The sequence below is a fragment of the Macrotis lagotis genome, chromosome 4 (genome assembly GCF_037893015.1).
Source record: "Macrotis lagotis isolate mMagLag1 chromosome 4, bilby.v1.9.chrom.fasta, whole genome shotgun sequence".
Taxonomy (NCBI): Eukaryota; Metazoa; Chordata; class Mammalia; order Peramelemorphia; family Peramelidae; genus Macrotis; species Macrotis lagotis.
The window spans coordinates 273368901-273388577 of record NC_133661.1 but is presented as its reverse complement, the minus strand read 5'-3'; the positions used below and the strand labels follow the sequence as shown (position 1 = coordinate 273388577).

At 36.1% G+C, this 19677-nt stretch overlaps 1 protein-coding gene and 1 pseudogene across 1 annotated transcript in view; both read left to right on the top strand.

Moving 5' to 3' along the window:
* RAD51B (RAD51 paralog B) overlaps positions 1–19677 on the top strand; it is an 832520-nt gene that overhangs the window by 433287 nt on the left and 379556 nt on the right. The window lies entirely within an intron of this gene.
* On the top strand, positions 4237–6765 carry LOC141522545 (V-type proton ATPase subunit G 1 pseudogene; annotated as a pseudogene).

The following is a 19677-nucleotide window of genomic DNA, read 5'->3' as shown; positions in this document are numbered from 1 at the left end:
TTCTCAAGGTTTATGAGAATCTTTTTTTTTTACCCCCATGCTGGGGTTTAGCCAATTTCAACTTACTGGATTGCATTTTTTTTCCCTTTTACCGCCCCCCCCTCCTTTTTTTACCTTTTCATGTGTCTCTTGAACCTCCTGTTTGATGTCCAAATTTTCTGTTTAGCTCTGGCCTTTGCATCAGAAATTTTTGGAATTCTTCCATTTCGTTAAATGTCCATCTTTTTCCCTGGAAGAGTAGGCTCAGCTTTGCAGGAAAGTAGATTCTTGGCTGCATTCCAAACTCCCATGCTCTTCGAAATATCTCGTTCCAGGCCCTTCGATCCCTTAAAGTTGATGCAGCCAGGTCCTGCGTGATCCTTACTGTGGCTCCTTGATATTTAAATTGTTTCTTTCTGGCTGCTTGCAGGATTTTTTCTTTTATCTGATAGTTCTGTAGTTTGGCCACAACATTCCTTGCTGTTTTCATTTTAGGATCTTTTTCTGGTGGGGATCGATGTACTCTTTCAATAACTACTTTGCCCTCCGATTCCATGATATCAGGGCAGTTTTCCATTACTAGATCCTGTAATATTAAGTCCAGGCTTTTTTTCTCTTCAATGTTTTCAGGAAGTCCTATAATTTTCAGGTTGCCCCTACTCGATCTATTCTCAAGGTCAGTGGTTTTGTATATGAGGTATTTTACATTTGTTTCTATTTTTTCTATATTTTGATTTTGTTTAACTGACTCTTGCTGTCTCATGGAGTCATTAGTTTCTGTAGACTCCATTATTTTTTGGGGGGGAGGAGTTTTCTTCATTAACCTTTTGCAACCTTTTCCAATTCATCAGTTCTACTTTTGAAAGAGCTTTCCATTTGACCAATTAAGGTTTTGAGAGAATTAATTTCTTTTTGTATTTGTTCGTTTGAGGATCTGAATTATTCACATTTTGTAATTGTCCAATTGATGATCTGAGAGATTTATTCTCCTTTTGTGTTTGTCCAATTGTACTTTCTAAGGTATTAATTGTCTCTCCCAAATTTTTAAGCTCCTTCCTTATTTCTTCAAGGAACTCTTTCCTGTGCTGGAGACCAGATTGTATTCTCCTCAGAGGTTCCAGGTCTCTCTGTGTTGGGTTCTTTCCCTTCCAGGAATTTTTCTATGGATCCACCTTTCCGCTGACCCTTCTTCATTATGCTAAGACCTTGAGTTGGTGGGAGGGCTGGTTCACCTGGGCTTGAGATCGCTGGAGGCTTTACTGAGTGCAGTTTCTCTGGCTGGCCAGTAGGAGGAGCTGGTTGCCCTCTCTGGGGTGTCTGTGACCTTGGTTGGGAGGCCTTTTCCCTTTGTCTGAAGGCAGGAGTTGGAACTATTGAATTATTTTGCCTTCAATGGATGGTGGGCTTTACCCTGGCCTGAGGTCATTCCTCAGCTGGGCTGGTTCTTCTGCTCACACACCTGGGCCTGAGGCAGAAGTAATTTGCCTTTGTTTGAGGAGAGGCCTCTGTGCAATGGAGGCATGTGCTCAGAGTTTCTCAGACCGGAGAAGACTAGGGATGGTGTCTGCCGTTCTCCTGCACCAGAATACTTTCCCCAGCCTGGTCCCTGAGCTCCAGGGGGACAGCACCAACACCAGCGCCTCTGCTTCCCCTTGGACCCAAGCCCCTTTCATCCAGCCCCATCGCTGATCTAGGAGGTCCGGCTCTTGGGCCCTCAGACTCCCGGTTCCAATTCAGCTGTTAATCTGGCTGATCTGGGGCTGATCCTCCCTTGGAGCCCAGACTCACCCTCCCAGATTCTTCCAAGGCTGCTGCAGAAGACAAATCCTGAGGTAGCTGTTCTTTCTCCTGGCTTTTCTTTCTGGGTTTTCTGGATCGGATTTCTTTTGAGAGGTTTGTTTCATGTGATAGATGGGGAAGAGATCAGGAGACTTTAGAACTGTGCCTGTCTTCTCTCCACCATCTTGGCCAGAAGTCCTATGCCATCTATTCTTGATGAACTTCTTATACAAATCAGAGTGCTCACCTAATTCTTAACATGAATAACTTGTACTCAACTGTTGGGGGTTTTTCTCAGCTAAGTGGCATCAGCATGGTGTGGCTGTCAAGGCCAGGTGTTCATTATTCAAGAGATGGTGTTCATGACAAATTAGAGCCATCTTTGGAATGGGAAGGGAGCTGTGATCTCTAAGTTTCTTAGCTCCACCTTCCAGGAAGATTTACTCAATATGGAAAGACTTTTTAAAAAAAAATTCCAATTAATGTTTGCTGATTCTTCCATATTCCTCCTATGGTACAGAGTTTGTCAGACATCAAGGTCATTGCCTCCTTTAAACAGCTCCAAACATCTTACAGAACTAGCTTGGGTCCCCTTCAGCTGACAGGTTTCCTTTCCTGAGAGATGGTTTGAACAACTTTTATTGGGAGGTGCCTTTCCTTCTAAAACTGTTCCATATATAACTACTATGGCTGTGCTTTTACTTGGAAGAAAAAAACATTTCCTCTCTGATTTGGTAATAATCCTGACCTCATGGATGAAGCTGAAATTGAGTCCTTATCCTTGTGGAAGAAGAGGGAATCCTCTCAGCAGAGCTCTATAAAGGATAGATATTTATTATTATTCTCCCAGTGAGGATTTCAAGAACAAAAATGTCCTGGTTGACAAATTGAGGGATGAAGCAGAGAATGGTAGTACAGGGAAAATTTTGGAATCAGAAGAAGCTTTATGCATGAAGATAAAGACTGCTTAATGGGTTTACTACAGATAATATTTAAATATAACGAACAATTGATAATATTGTGCTAAAAATGCTACCATTTGTTCTGTAGTTCTGATGTTCCTGATGCTCATTATCACCTCTTAAATCAAGAGAACCACCATGAATTTCATCAGAAGGTTGAGTGTGCTGGGATTTGATTCTTCCAAAGTGGAAATACAAAACCCAGGATATCATCTCTTCTCTTTTATCTTTGGTTATTCTCTCCTTCAAGGGGCCATTAGATTTTGTATTTGATTGTTTGATTGATTGTTGCTATCTTTCAAAAATGAGATTCCTCCCCACTTTTTTCTCCAAATGTATTTCTAATTATGTCACTTTCCTATAATTCTATTGTCTTGTAATAATCTTCTGGATCAAATAGAAAGTCTTCATTTCTCATTCAAAGCCATATTCAACCTGGCCACTTCTTCCATTTTCAGACTTCTTCCTTCCTGTCCTCCATGTTCTCTCTGATCTAACTACATTGGCCTAAATAAAATGATTATTTAGATGATCCTCACATAATATTCTCCATTTTCTGGTTCTATGCCTTTTTTCTGTTTGTTTCCCCCATCACTGCAATTTTCTCTTTTCTCATCTTTACCTCTTCACTTCCTTGACTACTTTCAAGACTTCATTTCTATCAGACCATTTCCAAGAGACCTCTCCTAGTCCTTCCACTATGTTTCCTCTGAGATGTGTTACATTTTCTCTTTACATATCTTATATATATGTATCTTTATATATATATATATATATATTTATATATTTATCATCATGTCTGCTCCATTAGAATGCGAGGGGAAGGACTATTTTTTACCTTTATTTGTATTCCTTAGCACAGTACAATCTGGCACATTGTAGATGATAAATAAATTGCTGACCCAATTACCAAAATAATTGTTCTGCATTGAATTGCTGCTCATACCACTCCTCTAACTCAACCAATACCAGTGGTTTCTTTGTCTTTTGGATCAAATACAAATTCTTCCTTTTAGCTCTTGGGGCCCTTCCCAGCCTCACTCTAAACTCTCTCTCCAGTCTAATTGGACTGTGTGCTCCTATCAGAATGGTCTATTCTCTTTTCTTCACAGAGAGCATTACATCTTCTTTCTCCATGCCTTTTCACTGGTTAAGCCACATATTTGTATTTGTCTCATTCTTCACCTCTGCCTCATAGATAGTCTCTTTCCTCATATCTCAGCTTTAAGCATCACCTTATAGAGGAAGCTTTTCTTCATCCCCTCCTCCAAGTGAAGTTTAATGAAAGAAAATACCCTTAGGAACACACCCCTCCATTCAAATACATAAAAAGAAATTCTTTAAAATGCTATATTATATATTATTTATATATATTATATATATATTATATATATTATATATATATATATATTATAGGGGTGGCTAGGTGGTGCAGTGGATAGAGCACCAGCTCTGGAGTCAGGAGTACTTGAGTTCAAATCCAACCTCAGGCACTTAATAATTACCTAGCTGTGTAGTCTTAGGCAGGCCACTTAACCCCATTGCCTTGCAAAAACCTAAAAAAATGCTATATTATGCTTTGAATGAATGAATGAAAAAAAATTATGTCCTACCAGGTTCCAGGTACCTGATTCCAGTGCTTGGAACTGGAGATAAAAATGCAAAAGCAAAGCAGTACCTGCTCTCAAGGAATTTACCTCCTGATAGCAAGAGGCAGTACATATTTAGGTGTAGTCTGAGAAGTCACAGAGATAATTAGTGGAGTCACAGGAGAATAAACTTACATGTTCTTTCCAAGTATAGTAGTGCTGATATGATTACTTACTATTTTGATTATTTAAAGTCTGTTTATAAAGTACATATAAACTAACAAGATAACAGAAATGTCCAGTTTGTTTTCTTTATGGAAAGAAAAAAGTTTCCCTTTTGAACATTTTTATAGGGAGATATACCATTTATTACGTGCCTTTACCCATGCAAACACCAACACAGGTGTAGCACATCTTAGGGACATTAATAAGTGATTTGCAAAAACATGATTGTTGTTGCTGTGATAGCGGTAATGTCTATCAAAGTCCCCTGCTGGATGAGGGATGAGTTCTTTTCCTTGAAGATTATTGAGGTTCTAATCCTTAAGACGTAGCTGAGGAGGGTAAAGGCTTAGGTTATTTACAAGAACTTCAGCTCCTCCCTGATGCTTGGTGGTACATACTTGGATAATGCAGAGGCAAGGTGGAACTATGCCTGAGTCACCTTTATGACCATATATCTCACTAAATATTTTTGTTGAACTTTCTTCCTCTAAGATGACTCAAAGAAGCTACTTTTGGTAACTGTCACATATAATACTGGTGTTTTATTTCCTTCTAATATTGAACCTAAGGAAGAAGGGCCGGGAGCTTTTGGGGCCTAGCTACCTCTGTATTGCCATGGCCAGCCAGTCGCAGGGGATTCAGCAGCTGCTGCAGGCGGAGAAGCGCGCCGCTGAGAAGGTTTCTGAGGCCCTCAAATGGAAGAACTGGAAACTGAAGCAAGCAAAAGAAGAAGCTCAGTCTGAGATTGAGCAGTACCGACTACAGAGGGAGAAAGAGTTTAAAGCCAAAGAAGCTGCGGCTCTTGGTAGCCATGGCAGTTGCAGCTCGGAAGTAGAGAAGGAAACCTTGGAGAAGATGTCTGTCTTCCAAAACCACTTCCAGAGGAACAGGGAAGAAGTCCTGGAAAACCTGCTGGCTTTTGTGTGTGACATCCATCCAGAAATCCATAAGAACTACCACATAAATGGATAAGATAAAAGGAATAAGCTCACATTTGAAACATGGATTGGCAGTTCAATTGCCCTGTTGTAGAATGTGAAGCTTTATCCATGCTGCAATTACATTCTTGTATAAAGATTTTAAATTATTTCTGTATAGTATTTGGTATAGTACTTCAATCATTTTGGAGTCTAGAGAATCTAGCTTCATAAAGACTGAAAGCTCATCCAAAGAGGTAATATTAATATTCTTTTTTTCTTATTTCATACTAATTCATTTATTGAGTACAGCTTTTTTGTGCCTTTTAGTTGGTAACCTGGAGAATGCTACATGTTTTCCTAGATGGTTTCAATGATGAAGAAAAGTCCAAGAAAGGAATTAAAATGTATTTGAATATGTATTCTAAGTAACATTCTTAAGGTCTTCATTATTGTAAACATCAGAGAAATAATAGAAAGAAATGGGAATGCTTAAAATAGCCCTATCTAGATGAGTTTTAGTATAATAATGTTACTGATAGAGCCATTTAGAATCCTTTGAGTTACCCTTGATGGAAGAGAACCAGCTGACAGAACTCAGGTGCTTATGAAGACCTTGTTACATTTAGTACTCTTATGGTCACTTGAAAGTAGACTATTCAATATAAGTGTTCCTTAGCTTGAATTTTTTCCTTTGACTCATGCTTTTTTAAAGCAAATAGTCTAAAAAAGTCAGTTGCTCAATTACATTGCTTGGGAAATTGATGGTCTCCAAAGCCTTCAGAAAATGTATATTATGGGTACTATAGGGAGAAAAAAGAATAAATTGTCTTAATATTAAGTAGAGCATGTTAAATCTGTTGGCCTTTTCTCAGGGGTTCCCCATATTACTGACTTTCTGTGTCTTATTTAATTTGAAAAATAGTTTCTGGCGTTCCAGATGTTTAAAGCCAGTACATGCCATATATAGGCATGTAAGTTTATTATGTATGGGTCATTGAATTCAATCAAATATTTATTGAACTTTTACTCTGTGCTCAGTATTGTGTTGGGTTTAGTGAGGGCAGCACTAAAGTTATGGGTACAAAAGGAGAAGGTGCCAGCCACTACTCAAGGAATTCTTAGTCTACCCTTTTGTAGTTGCTAAGCTTTTTCATTATGGGAGAATGCACTGGAATTCATCGAGATTTCTTAAGGAAAATCTCATTCTACTGCTGACCCATCTTCTTCCTGTTGGAGGAAAGCTATTACATTAAAAACATCTTCTATTACATTAGTACCATTTCCTCAAATCTCAGAAGTTTTAGAAGTGTTGCTGGCACAACTTTAAACTTGGAACCTCAGAGTTTGTAAGACATGATAACTGTAAATCTGGCCCCTAGCATTTATTTTCCAGTTCCCTTGTAGAGAACTCCACTAGATACCCCTTCCAGCTTGGTGATTCTCTAGAGAAGGTCACATTGTCTTAAATGAGTGTTGTAAAGATAGACCCCTGAATCATTTGAAGTAGTTGCACTGTAGTTTGACCAGTAGGAAAGGATAGGGGCTGGACTTCTTGTTCTTAGTAATATAGGGAATTCTTAGTGAAAAACTCCTACAAATGCAGGTCAGCATTTGTCTTAAGTCTCTTTGGCAATAGTCTCCTTTTCTCCCATATTAGACCTGTGAGAATTGATCTGTGAAATTTGTGATGGTTCTTCTCAGATTTCTACCTGTTGCCATTTAATAACTTTTACTTCTCCCCATTTCAAGGACCACTTTTTCTTAAGATGCCTCTCCCCTCAAAAAAGAAATATAAAGGAGAGGCATGATCATATTCAATCTCTGAAATCTGCCTACTGCCATCATTCTGTATCTCTTTAGTAGTTGCTTTGTTCTATTATTTCTTCCAACCCTTGGCCATCCCAATTCACTTATATCTCACACATTAAATTTCTCATATAATTGGGAAAACCTTTGATCCTAAACCCACATATTCAGGAAACAACTAGATTAATCATCTAACTATCTTGGAAACCATTCAGCATGGTCAGGGGCTAATAAATCCTTTTCTGAGTGGCATGGTTACCTATCTCTCCTAATGTCATGAGGAAAGCTTGTCTATTAAAAACTTTAAATTTACTCAATTATTTCTGGGTAAAGGGACTACACTGGGTTTATGCTTCTAATTGGGTAGAGGTCATACCAACCTTGCTTCTAACTAGGTAGAGGTCATGACACTAATCTAAATAGGTTAATCTGCATTTTGTATGCGTACATAAGTGATATACATTGACTTGGGTGATTTGACTATTAGCATTCACATTTGTATGGTTCTTGCTTAATTGAAATCTTGATATGTAGGTAGTGCAATTATTAGCATTCTCAGTTGAGGGAACCAAAACTTAAAGGAGGTAAGGGGGGAAGTTAATCCTTTGTAACAATTTAATTTTAATAGTAGTTACCATACTTTGGACTAACCATGTTTCTTTTTGTATGGTGCCTGACATTTGCAAAAATAGAAGTAAATGATTAATAAATGCTTTTTGAACCTAAAAAATATTGAACCTAAACTACCTGAGGACTGATCCTGAATCAGGTCTTTCCCATGATAGTTGCCAATCTTTTTTTGCAGAAACCTAGAGTAGTAAATAGACATGGTAAAGAAAATTTGTAGTTCTGTGTATGTCTCTTTCCACATTTCTATCTCCTCTCTTTCTTATCCACTCATAAAGCTTAAATCAGATTTTTCTTCAAGAGAACTTTCCCCTACTAGTGCTTCTTTTTGAGAAGACCTTCCATTTATACTGTACTTAGCTTGTATTTTATGTTGTTATTTGCAAGTCCTATTGGCACCCCGAATTCAGCTTGTCCAAAATCAAAACTATCACCTTCTCTCTACTTTTTCCTCCTCCCAGATTTCCGGTTCTCTTGATAATTAATACTATTGTTCATTCTCTCAGTTATCCAGTTTCATTATCTTGAAGCCAGTTTTCACCTTCTACAATATCTTTTGCTCTCTTTCTCCTCATTTTTAATCACTTTGTCATCACCCTAGTACAAACCCTCATTAATTTCTCATCTGGTCTGCAGGAAAATACAAATACTACAAATAAAAATTTGCATTCTCCTTTTCTTCCCATATCCTATACATCCATCACATACAGTAGTTGCCATTATTAATTCTGCTATAACACTGTTTTTGACCATTTGATTCCCTTACCCCAAATTTTTCAGTTTCTCTAGGAGAAAATATACAATCCTTATTATAGCATTTGAGGTCCTCTACAGTTTTCTTTAAGCAATACTTTTACCCTTTAGAGGTAGGGAAAGTAGAAGTAGTGTCAGCTTTTTATGTTCTTAGGCTCAAAGGCCACAGTAAATAGCAACTACAATCATGAAATTAAAAGACTCTTCCTTCTTGAAAGGAAAGCTTTGACAAATTTGGACATCACCTTGCCAACAAAACTCTTATAGTGAAAGTTGTGATTTTTTTCAGTAGCAATGTATAGCTGTGAGAATTGGACTATCAGGAAAATTAAGTGCCACAGAGTCAATGCTATAGATTTGTGGTTCTGGAAGAGACTTTTGGGAGTCCCTTGGACAGCAAATCAGTCAATAACTTAAACGAAATTAACTCAGATTATTCCCTGGAAGATCAAATACTGAAGCTGAAACTTAAATAATTTGGCCACATGAAGAGAATACATAATTCATTGGAAAAGACCCTGATGTTGTCTGGGAAAAGGACATCTTAGGATGAGATGAATAGTCATGGATAGTCATGGAAGCAGTAAACATTAGTTTGAAGAGACCTTGGGAGATAGTAGAACATAGAAAGCGCTGTGGAATCATGAAGAGGGACCAAATAACAACATAAAACTTGTGATTTTTTTTTATTTGTATGTTTCATATCCCCTCTATTAGACTGTAAATTCCTTTGAGGTCCCTAAAATCATGTATTACATGCAGAAAAGACAATAAATATTTACTGACTCTTTGAAATGCATAAAACCTCACTGTTATTCCTTCCTTTTCAAGTGACTATCATGAGATAAAACAGCATGAATTGGATGATGACCAACCTTCTGAGTTAAGTTGATCATTATTTTAGGGCCACAATTTATGGTTGGCCAGTGAAGCAATAGAATACTCTGAACTTCAGTTTTACAGATGGCTCCCTTCTGGATTATGAATCTAGTCCAAGTATACACCAGTGTTTTGAGTTAAAAAGAATGACGGTCTCCAAATTTATACATATGACACTTCTTAGAATAAAATGCGTCAAATTTTGGCCTGATAACCACATGCAACAAATAAGATTCTTGCCTTTCCCTCAGGATTTAGTTAGCAAGCCTCTTTATTGTGCTGAGTTGTAGTAATAGTTTTCCAGTTTTGTGCACAGTCTGTGAAAATAGCAGTGACTTCAGTTCTACTGATTGTTATTTTCTCTGTACTTTGATTAAAAAGAAATCTCCAGGGGCTCTTAAGTATATTTAGTAAATAAAAACTTGAAGTTCTAAGAATTTGGAGAACATTTTGTTTTTCTTTCTCAGATACTTGCATGATGCAGAAAAACATATTTATTACAATTTAGAACACAACAACAAAAAAATTTATTCCATACCTTGCCACAAGACTAAACAGGGAGAAACATCAATTGATACATGGAGATATGTATCTCTGGGGACAAATAGGCTTCTAATGTTATTCATTTCCCATGGGTACTTATTATAGTGTATAGAAATGCAGCATGATGCTAGTTCATAAATGGCCATTTATTGGTCTTTGGGGAAGTTTGTTGTATTTCAGGAAGTAGAAACAGAAATTTTTTGATATCTATTCTTTCTGTTCTTTTGTTGACTTTGGTGTTTCAAGACAGTGGTGGATGCTGTTTTGTCTTTTGGTTTTCCTTACCCAAGAATTGTGAGGCAAAATATGAGCATTAGTTGTAACTACTCATAGAAATATAGACTTACTCTAATGAAGCATTACTCATTGTCACTTGTGACCTTTAATATTATTAGTGCAGAAACTGAAATTTATCCTCACACCAAATTATAGTCATTAAAATAGGAAAGTAGTATCTTACCTTCAGACTCAGAGCAGGAACCAAGGTGAAAATTGTTGTTACATTATACACTTGTAACAAAGTTCTCTTTATTTTTTGTATTCAAAGTCCAAGAAAATTGGGGCAAAGGTGGTGCAATTGATAGAGTATCAGCCCTGGATCAGGAGGACTTGAGTTCAAATCCAGTATTAGACACTTAATAATTACCTAACTGTATTTATGACCTTGGGTAAGTCACTTAACCCCATTGCCTTGCAAAACCAAAAACCAAAAACAAAGTTCAAGAAAATCCTTAGTGTTTTATTTTGATTTTTTAATAACTTAAAGCATCTGTCTTTTTTTTTGTTATCAAAAATCATAACTTCCTTCTACTAGTCATTACTGAAATCTGTCTCTCCACAAGGTCTCCCTAGCTGTTTTTTCTAATATTGGTTATACTTTCATTCATTCCCCTTGGCTTACTGATTGAAGTAAAGGATGTAGAATATTCCTGTTTCCCATTGCCACTTCCATGTTCTCCCTTTATTTCCATTACTCAGTAGCTTCTCCTTTTAGGATCATGCCATTCATATCTACCACCTAATCAGAATTCTGGTAGCTGTTGTCTACAGACCTCCAAGTAACTTCTCCTTTTTTCTCAGTGAGTTCATTATATAGGTTATATTTTCTGTCTTTTCCTCAACTGCCTCCTTCATACTAGGGGACTTCAACATACATTTCAACTCTCCCTCAAACTCTGTAATCACTTAGTTCCTCAGCCTATTCACTTCCTATTAGCTTCTTCTCTGCCACACACAAAGATGGTCATACACTTGATCACTTGATATATCACTTGAAAATATAGCATCTCCATGTTCAAGATTTCTGAAATTTTCTTAACTAAAATAATATATTGTCTTTTTACCTCTGTCATTTGTCTTTATTAGAGGGAAGAACTTTATAATAATTAGAGCAGTCTAAAAATGGAATTGCCAGTTGTGTAAAAATGATAGCTTTCCTTATCACTAGGTGTATTAAAGTTGAGCACTAATGACCACCTGTTAAGGTTTATAGTTCTATGAATTGAAGAAACCAATAGAGGTCAAAATACTTCAATCCTTTGTTTTAGAGTCAAAATTATTATTACCATTTTATTACCATTTATATATTTATAATGCAGATATACAATAATTAATATATTTACATTAATCATTTATTATTTTAAATGATTACTTGTGGAATGAAATGTCCAAATGAACATTGTTATTTTTGAGGAAATAGATTCTAATCTTGGAATTATCCAGGCAACCAAGCATTTTTTTTCTACCCTTCCTTGGTCCTAGGGACCAAGAAAAGAAAAGATAGAAAGAAAAGACAACACATTTCATTTGGATTAGTGTCTCAGAAACCCATCGTGGACCCCCCAAAACCTTTTTAAAGGTTTATGGTAAATCTTCACCAGAGAATTTGTTGTGAATTCCATGAACCACATGTTCTTTCACTTTGCGATTTCCTACAGTATAAATTAGCCTTTAATTGGAAAGTTTTTCACTGTTATACTGAATCACATAAAACAATTTTTTTTCCTTTCTATTGCTCTCTTCTACTGATTTATATTTAATAATGCAGGCTGGACATTGGGGAGGAGGCAGACAATTCTTGAAGCATACACAAACATTTTGTGGTTGGTTTGAATTCTCAGAATATGCACAGAGACTCTGCCTGCTTTCAATCAAACCATGTGGAAACTTTGGGGAACCAGTTTAAGAGTCACAAGTGACTCAGGGGTTGATACTATGGGATAACAACAACAAAAAAATCTCGTAATTGACTTTGGAGCCAGAAGGCTGATGACTCAGGGTATGTTGATCCAGAAGTAAATGTGTGTATAAATCCTACTTCAGTCCCCAGAATGAAAAGGGAACTTTTGGACACTTCTAATTTTGAGGAAATCTTTCCTGATATGAAATTGCAATTTACCTCTTTGTAACTTCTACACATTTGCTCCTGGTTTGCTTTTGGAGACAAAATGGAATAAGAAATGATTCTACCTGATTACACTTCAGAATTTTTGAAGACAGCTGTAATATCCCTTCTAAATTTTCTCATTTCAGGCTAACTGTGCCCATTTCTTTAAATTGAACTTCCTATGACATGGACTGAAGGCCTTTTATTATTGTGGTTGCCTTTCCCTGGATACTCTTCAACTTTTTAATAGCCTTCTTAAAATGGGGTCCTGAACACTGACCACAGTTCTTCAGTTGAATGCTGTTTAATTCATTGAGACTATCAGCTCCCTGTTTTTGAAAGCTAAGGCTCTCTTCCTGGAGTGCCACATCACATTAGTTTGATTTGGTTGGTTTTTTGACTTTTTTTTTGTCGTATCATTCTGTTAACTCACATTGAGGTTGAAGTCAACTAAAGCTCGAAGATCTTTTTTACTTTTCTTTTTTTTTGGGGGGGGACAACTACTATTTATATCTCTTCCATTTTATACTTATTAAAGTTTTTGGTGTAATAGTTGTAAACATTTGCATTTATCTCCTTTGAATTTTTATCTAGTTGACTCATTTCTATCCTGCCGAGATAATTTTTGGATACCAACTCTGTTTTGCATTATGTTTTGTTAGCCCTCCTTTTTTTCGTTTTAAATCTTTGTGACATCTACAGATTTGATTAGCATGCCATCTGTGTCTTTATTCAGATCACTGATAAAGGAAAAGCAACATTGCCTTCTCTTCTCTGACACTTTATTCTAAAAAGTTATTATATTTTGTGATTTATTTTCCCATATTTACATTTCCCATGTCTCATGTTATTTTATGATTAATGAAAAGCTAGTGATCTTTTCTATTTGTCAGCTTTAAGATATAGAATTAGACACCTTTTTTTGGTCTGGACTTTTATGTATTTGTGTAAATGTTTCAACAAAAAAGATCACCAATGCAGAAACAACAATTCCAAACACACACCCAATTGCTGGATATCATTAGCATCATCATCATCAAATCAAACACTTCATAGTCTAATAGCATCTTTTTTTAGCCCATTCAATTATTTATAAATTTTCTCCATTTGAAACATGTATGTCTCAGTCTTACCCCTAATAGTCACTGACTTCCTTTGTCTTTTTTGTTGCTTTAAACATGACTAAAAATAGCAACAAATTATTCAGTTTAACACATCATGGAATAATGGAAATAATGGTATTAGCTATCTTCTATATAGTATATATAATAAAATATAATATAAAGAGGCATATGTGAATTGTCTTACTTGATTCCAAAAGCAAGTCTATGAGATACATGTTGTTGTTCTCCAGTTGTTTCAATTGTGTCCAATTCTTTATGACTTCATTTGGGTTTCTTTATTTTTGTTTGGCAAAGAAACTGGAATGCTTTGCCATTTCCTTATCCAACCCACTTTATACATGAAGAAATGAGGCAAACTGGGGCGGCTAGTTGGCGCAGTGGATAGAGCACCGGCCCTGGAGTCAGGAGTACCTGGGTTCAAATCCAGTCTCAAACACTTAATAATTACCTAGCTGTGTGGCCTTGGGCAAGCCACTTAACCCCATTTGCCTTGCAAAAACCTAAAAAAAAAGAAATGAGGCAAATACTGTTAAGTCCTCCTGACCCAGCACCAGCAATATCCACTGGAGCTACTTAGCTGCCTATGAGATATATTTCTTTCAAATGATGCAATTGAGGCTTCAGAAATGAAAATAATATTGGACTGAGATTAAGGAAACATGCTCTAGTCCTTTATCTACCACTATTTATTCATATGATATTACATAAATCATTTTTAAGCTTATTGCTTTCTTCATCTAGAACATAAGGGGTTAGGCAGGCTAAATTACTTTGTAGTTCTTTTATCCTGGTACTATTCACAAACTATAAGCACTTTTACTCAGAGTCAGTCTAATCTACTCATTGATTTGCATGACCTGGAAAAGGCCTCCACTATATCTACCTTGGTCATTCTGCTACTGAAGCATTCAGCATGACTAAAACCCACATGGTCTAAATCAATGTTTTGGGGAAAATGGAGCATAGAGACCTAGTAAAAGTGGGGGAAACCAATTTCAAGGATAAATTTGAAGAGAATATATGAAAATGATGGTCCTGATTTGGAATGCTATAACATGAACCAATCTTGTAAGGTTTTTTTTGTGATATTTTTGAAGAAAGGCAGACCAGGAACTGAACAGTATAAAAAAAAACTGACTTAAAGAGGGTGAATTTTGATATACACCAAGGAGGAATTAACAAAATTTTGAGGTGGAATAAAAGAAATAAAAGCAGCATTAGCTGCTGCTTTGTTTCTCTTTTGACCCAAAGGGTCAAAATTGACCCAAATAGTATGAGAAAATCAAATTATCAAACATTTTTGAAATGTTCAACAATAGAAATTGTCCAGCACTTAATGGGAAACCAAAAATTTTTGTAGAGGAGATAGAAGGATGGTGGCATTGTTCAAGCCAATGATGAATCAGTGGAACTAGATGATTCAGAGAAAAAGTGACTAACCACATTTGGTGATTATTATATCATCTATTTCTCCTAAGAAAATCACATTGTGTTATCTGTGTTGATTCAAGCAACAGATGAGTTCTTTTGCAACATGGCAAGAAGTGGTGTATTGTGGATTATTTTTTTGCTCAAGTGAACAATAGAGTTGTGAACAAAGATTTTGTTCATTGATAATAATCCCATAAAAATATTATGGGTCATGGAATCCACTCTTACCAAAGCTATGTATTTTTTACACTTAGGGGGGAAAAGAGTGAGAAGTTTTAAATAAAGAATAACTTACTTTAATGTGATAGACTATTATTTATACCACTGAAGTGATTTTGTCCTTCTATCTTATCTTTTGAAATTTTATTTATCCCCCTTTGTTTTGATTTGTACCACATTTGCTGTCATTGTGTTATAAACTAAAAACAAATGGACCAGTCATGCTGAGATGCTTTAGGATCAGAGTTCAGAGAACATTTTATTTACTTCATTATTTCATGGAACCATGGGCCTAAATGTGTCCTTAAAAAAAGTGTAGTTCTTGACTGTTAGGGTTTTTTCTATAACTCTCTCAGAGGCTTTGGAAGATTAGGTGAGCACAGTATAACACCTCCATCTTGTGTGAGAATTTATGAGTTATGAACAGAGGCAATGAAAGAATTTTCCAGTCTAATACTTGATCTTTATTCCAAGAAGGGGTATGACTGGCAGTTTCAAGTTCACTCAACTTTAGTATGGGATTTAATTTATTATTTACTTGGGTTCCATATGTTGCAGGATGAGAGAGAAATGATCCCAGAGTGTAGAATTCTGTATTACTGAAGGCTGAGAGCTGATGAGGGAATAGAAAAATCAATTGCAATATCTGTGAATGTTTAATCCTTTTCTAGAAGAGAAATCTTGGAATGGAGGGAGACCATGGTAAGTCTTCATGTATTTCAGAGACTATTTCATAAAAAAGGAATTAGATTTGTTCTGCTTAAGCAAGAGAAAGAGCTAGAAAGTGCAGAGGTAGAGTTTAGTTTCACATAACCTGAAATTATAATCTGAATTATAAATTCATAACCTGAAATTTTTCTGAAATTAATCTAAGAATCTCTAAAGGGAACCATCATGCCATCTACAAAAATCCTAATTTTGTTTTTTTCTTTGCCTATGCTCATTGCCTCAATCTTTTTCTTGTTTTATTGCTATAGCTAGCTTCTAGCATTGTGTCAAATAATAGCAGTGACAACTCATTTCCTTACTTTATCCTTGGTTTTATTAGAAAAGTCTCTAATTCAATCCTCTTCCATATAATGCTGCCTTGCTTTTAGAAAGATTGGTGACATCACTATGTTGGGGTGAAGGTACAGTGTGTCCAACTATGGTTGGTCAAATCTTTCTTTTCAAAGCTTAAAAGGCTCTACCACTGGTTGAACACAAATAGTCCATATGAACATTTGAAGTAGAAGTGTCTCCAAATTTGCATATTTCATGTTTATTTTTGTACTACTGCAATTCTGCTTTACTCAGAGAGCATAATGCCAGCAAGCCATGCTGGACAATCCTATGCCAATGTCTCCATGCCTTGCAAATTGTCCAGGCAACCAAATTTTGCCATGATTTTTCCACCATCCCAAGTGTCAGAAGCCTTGGTCATATTGACAAATATTGTGTAGAAACTTTTTTTCTGGTCCTGGCATTTCTCTTGGTGCTGTCTGGCAGTAAACACCATATTTCCAGTTTCTTAACTTTCTTTTTCTTTCTTTCTTTCTTTTTTTTTCTTTCTTTCTTTCCTTCCTTCCTTCCTTCCTTCCTTCCTTCCTTCCTTCCTTCCTTCCTTCCTTCCTTCCTTTCTAGGTTTTTGCTAGGCAATGGGGTTAAGTGGCTTGCCCAAGGCCACACAGCTAGGTAATTATTAAGTGTCTGAGACCAGATTTGAACCCAGGTACTCCTGACTCCAGGGCCAGTGCTTTATCCACTGTGCCACCTAGCTGCCCCTTCTTAACTTTTTCTGACACCACATTGACTCTCAGGTAGCTAATCATTTTCCAGATGAAGGATCAGACTATTAAAGAAAGCCGTTAAAAATCTTGTCAGCGGTATGGTTCTCAAAAAAGATTTCTCAAACAGCTAGAGGGCTGCCAAATCCTACTGTTAATTCAATCCAGTGAAATGACCCAAGGGTCTGGACTGCTTATGTGCAGGGTCGTTTATAGAGCTTCCAGTTGGTATGCACACCTGCTTCTTTGTCACTTGCCCATTGCCAGCCACAGGACTTTGAGGGAAGCATAAATGATGAAATCATTTTGGTGATATCTTTCCATAAATTGGATTAAATGAGGTAGAGTTGCACAAAGTCCTCAGTCTCACTTTTCTGTAGCCATCAAAGTCCAGTGAAAAGAAAAAAAAAACATCAAGATGACTGGTGATGATGTGGGATGCAGTGGATAACCTTGGCATCTTTGATGTCTAACCAAGTCTAAGTGCTCCATAGAGCATGTCGGTAGGAACAAATTGTTCTTATCTACCCATTCCACCTTAGGAATTCTTCATAGGCTTGGAATAGGGAACCCCCTTAACTCATTGTCAGGTCTGTGGCCACTTGGTTACCCTCAACCTGGGTTTGCCTATTTGCCTAAATGATTTGCCATGTGAGTCCCTATTGCACATGCTATAGCTTCTTGGAACCACAAGTGAGAGTTGAATGATAGTTGAGACACCAAAGTAGGAAAGAAATTCTGTAAAGGTTTTGACAGTTGTCACATCAAAGTCACTAGTCTTCCCTTAACATTTGTATACCCATTTTTTATATAGGTACTACTTATTTGACTTCACATAAAGAAACATCTCTTAATAATGAAAATCATCCAAAATATAATGGGCTTCCTTTGGGAGAAGTGAGAAGTTCTTCATTAATATAAATCTTCTATCAGAAGGTGAATGCCCACTTTTAAAAAATAGTATTTTTCCCCCCAAATTACATATTGTGAGAATTTTAGCATTCATTTTAACAAGATTTTGAATTCTAAATTTTCTTCCTCCCTCCCTTCTTCCACCTCTCCTCCCCTCTTCTGAATATGGTAGGTAGGTTGATTATAGCTTATACATGTGCTCTCATGCAAGACATATTTCCATATTAGTCTCAGTTGTGGAAGAAGAAACAGATCAAAAGGTAGAGATAACCCAAAGTAAGAATAAAATTATTGAAAAAAATATACTTCAATCTGCATTCTGATCTATCAGTTCTTTATCTGGGTATGGATAGCATTTTTCTTTATGAATCTTTTGATCTTGTCTTGGATCTTTATATTACTGAGAACTCGGACATTTGCAGTTGATCACCACACAATGTTGCAGATATTGTGTACATTGTTTTCTTGGTTATGCTCATTTCAATTTGTATCAGTTTGTACAAGTCTTTCCAGGTTTTTCTGAAATCTATCTGTTCATCATTTCTTATTGTACAGCAGTATTCCATTATATTCATTTACCATAGCTTGTTCAGCCATTCCCCAATTAATGAGCATCCCCTCAATTTCCAATTCTTTGCCACTACAAAAGAGCTGCTATGAATATTCTGGAACATGTGGAACTTTTTCCATTTTTTATGGTTTCATCTGGATATAGACCTAGTATTCATATTGCTGGGTCAAAGGTTATAATTAGTTTTATTGCTCTTTGGGCACAATTCTATGTTGCTCTCCAGGATGATGGGATCAGTTCACAACTCTACCAACAATGTAATAATGTCTCAATCCTCCTACAATCTCTCCTACATTGATTGTTTTCCCTTTTTGTCAATTTAGCCTATCTGATAGATGTGAAGTAGAATCTCATAGTTTTATCTACATTTCTCTAATCAGTAATGATTTGGAGTATTTTTTTCTTATGATTATATAGCTTCAGTTTCTTCATTTGAAAACTGCCTGTTCATATCCTTTGACCATTTATCAATTGGGAAGTGACTTATAACCTTATACATTTGTTGCGATTTTCTATATATTTTAGAAATGAGACCTTTATCAGAAATCCTGGCTGTGAAAATTGTTTCCTACCTTTCTGTTTTCCTGCCAATCTTGATAGCATTGGCTTTATTAGGTGCAAAATTTTTTGATTTAATATAGTCAAGATCTTCCATTTTGCAATTTATAATGTACTTTATTTCTTGTTGATCATAAATTTCTTTCCTTTCCATAGTTCTAATAGATAGAGTATTTATCTATTAATTTGTCTATGTTATCGACCCTTATGTTTAAATCTTGTACCCATTTTTGACCTTATTTTAGTATGGAGTTTGAGATATGTATCTATAGCCTCGTTTTTGCCATATTATTTTCCAAGTTTTCCCAACAATTTTTTTTCAAATAGTGAGTTCTTATCCTAGAAACTAATGTCTTTGAGTTTGTCAAACAATAGATTACTATTGTCATTTACTTCTGTTTCTTATGAACCTACCCTAATCCACTGATCCATCACTTTATTTCTTTACCAATACCACGCAATTTTGATGACTGCCACTTTATAGTATACTTTTAGATCTGGTAGAGCTAGGCCACCTTCCTTTACATTTACATCAGTTTCCTTGATATTCTTCTTTTGTTGCTCCAGATGAATTTTGTACAATGTTTTCTAATTCTATAAAATAGCTATTTGGTAGTTTGATTGGTATGGCACTGAATGGGTATTTTA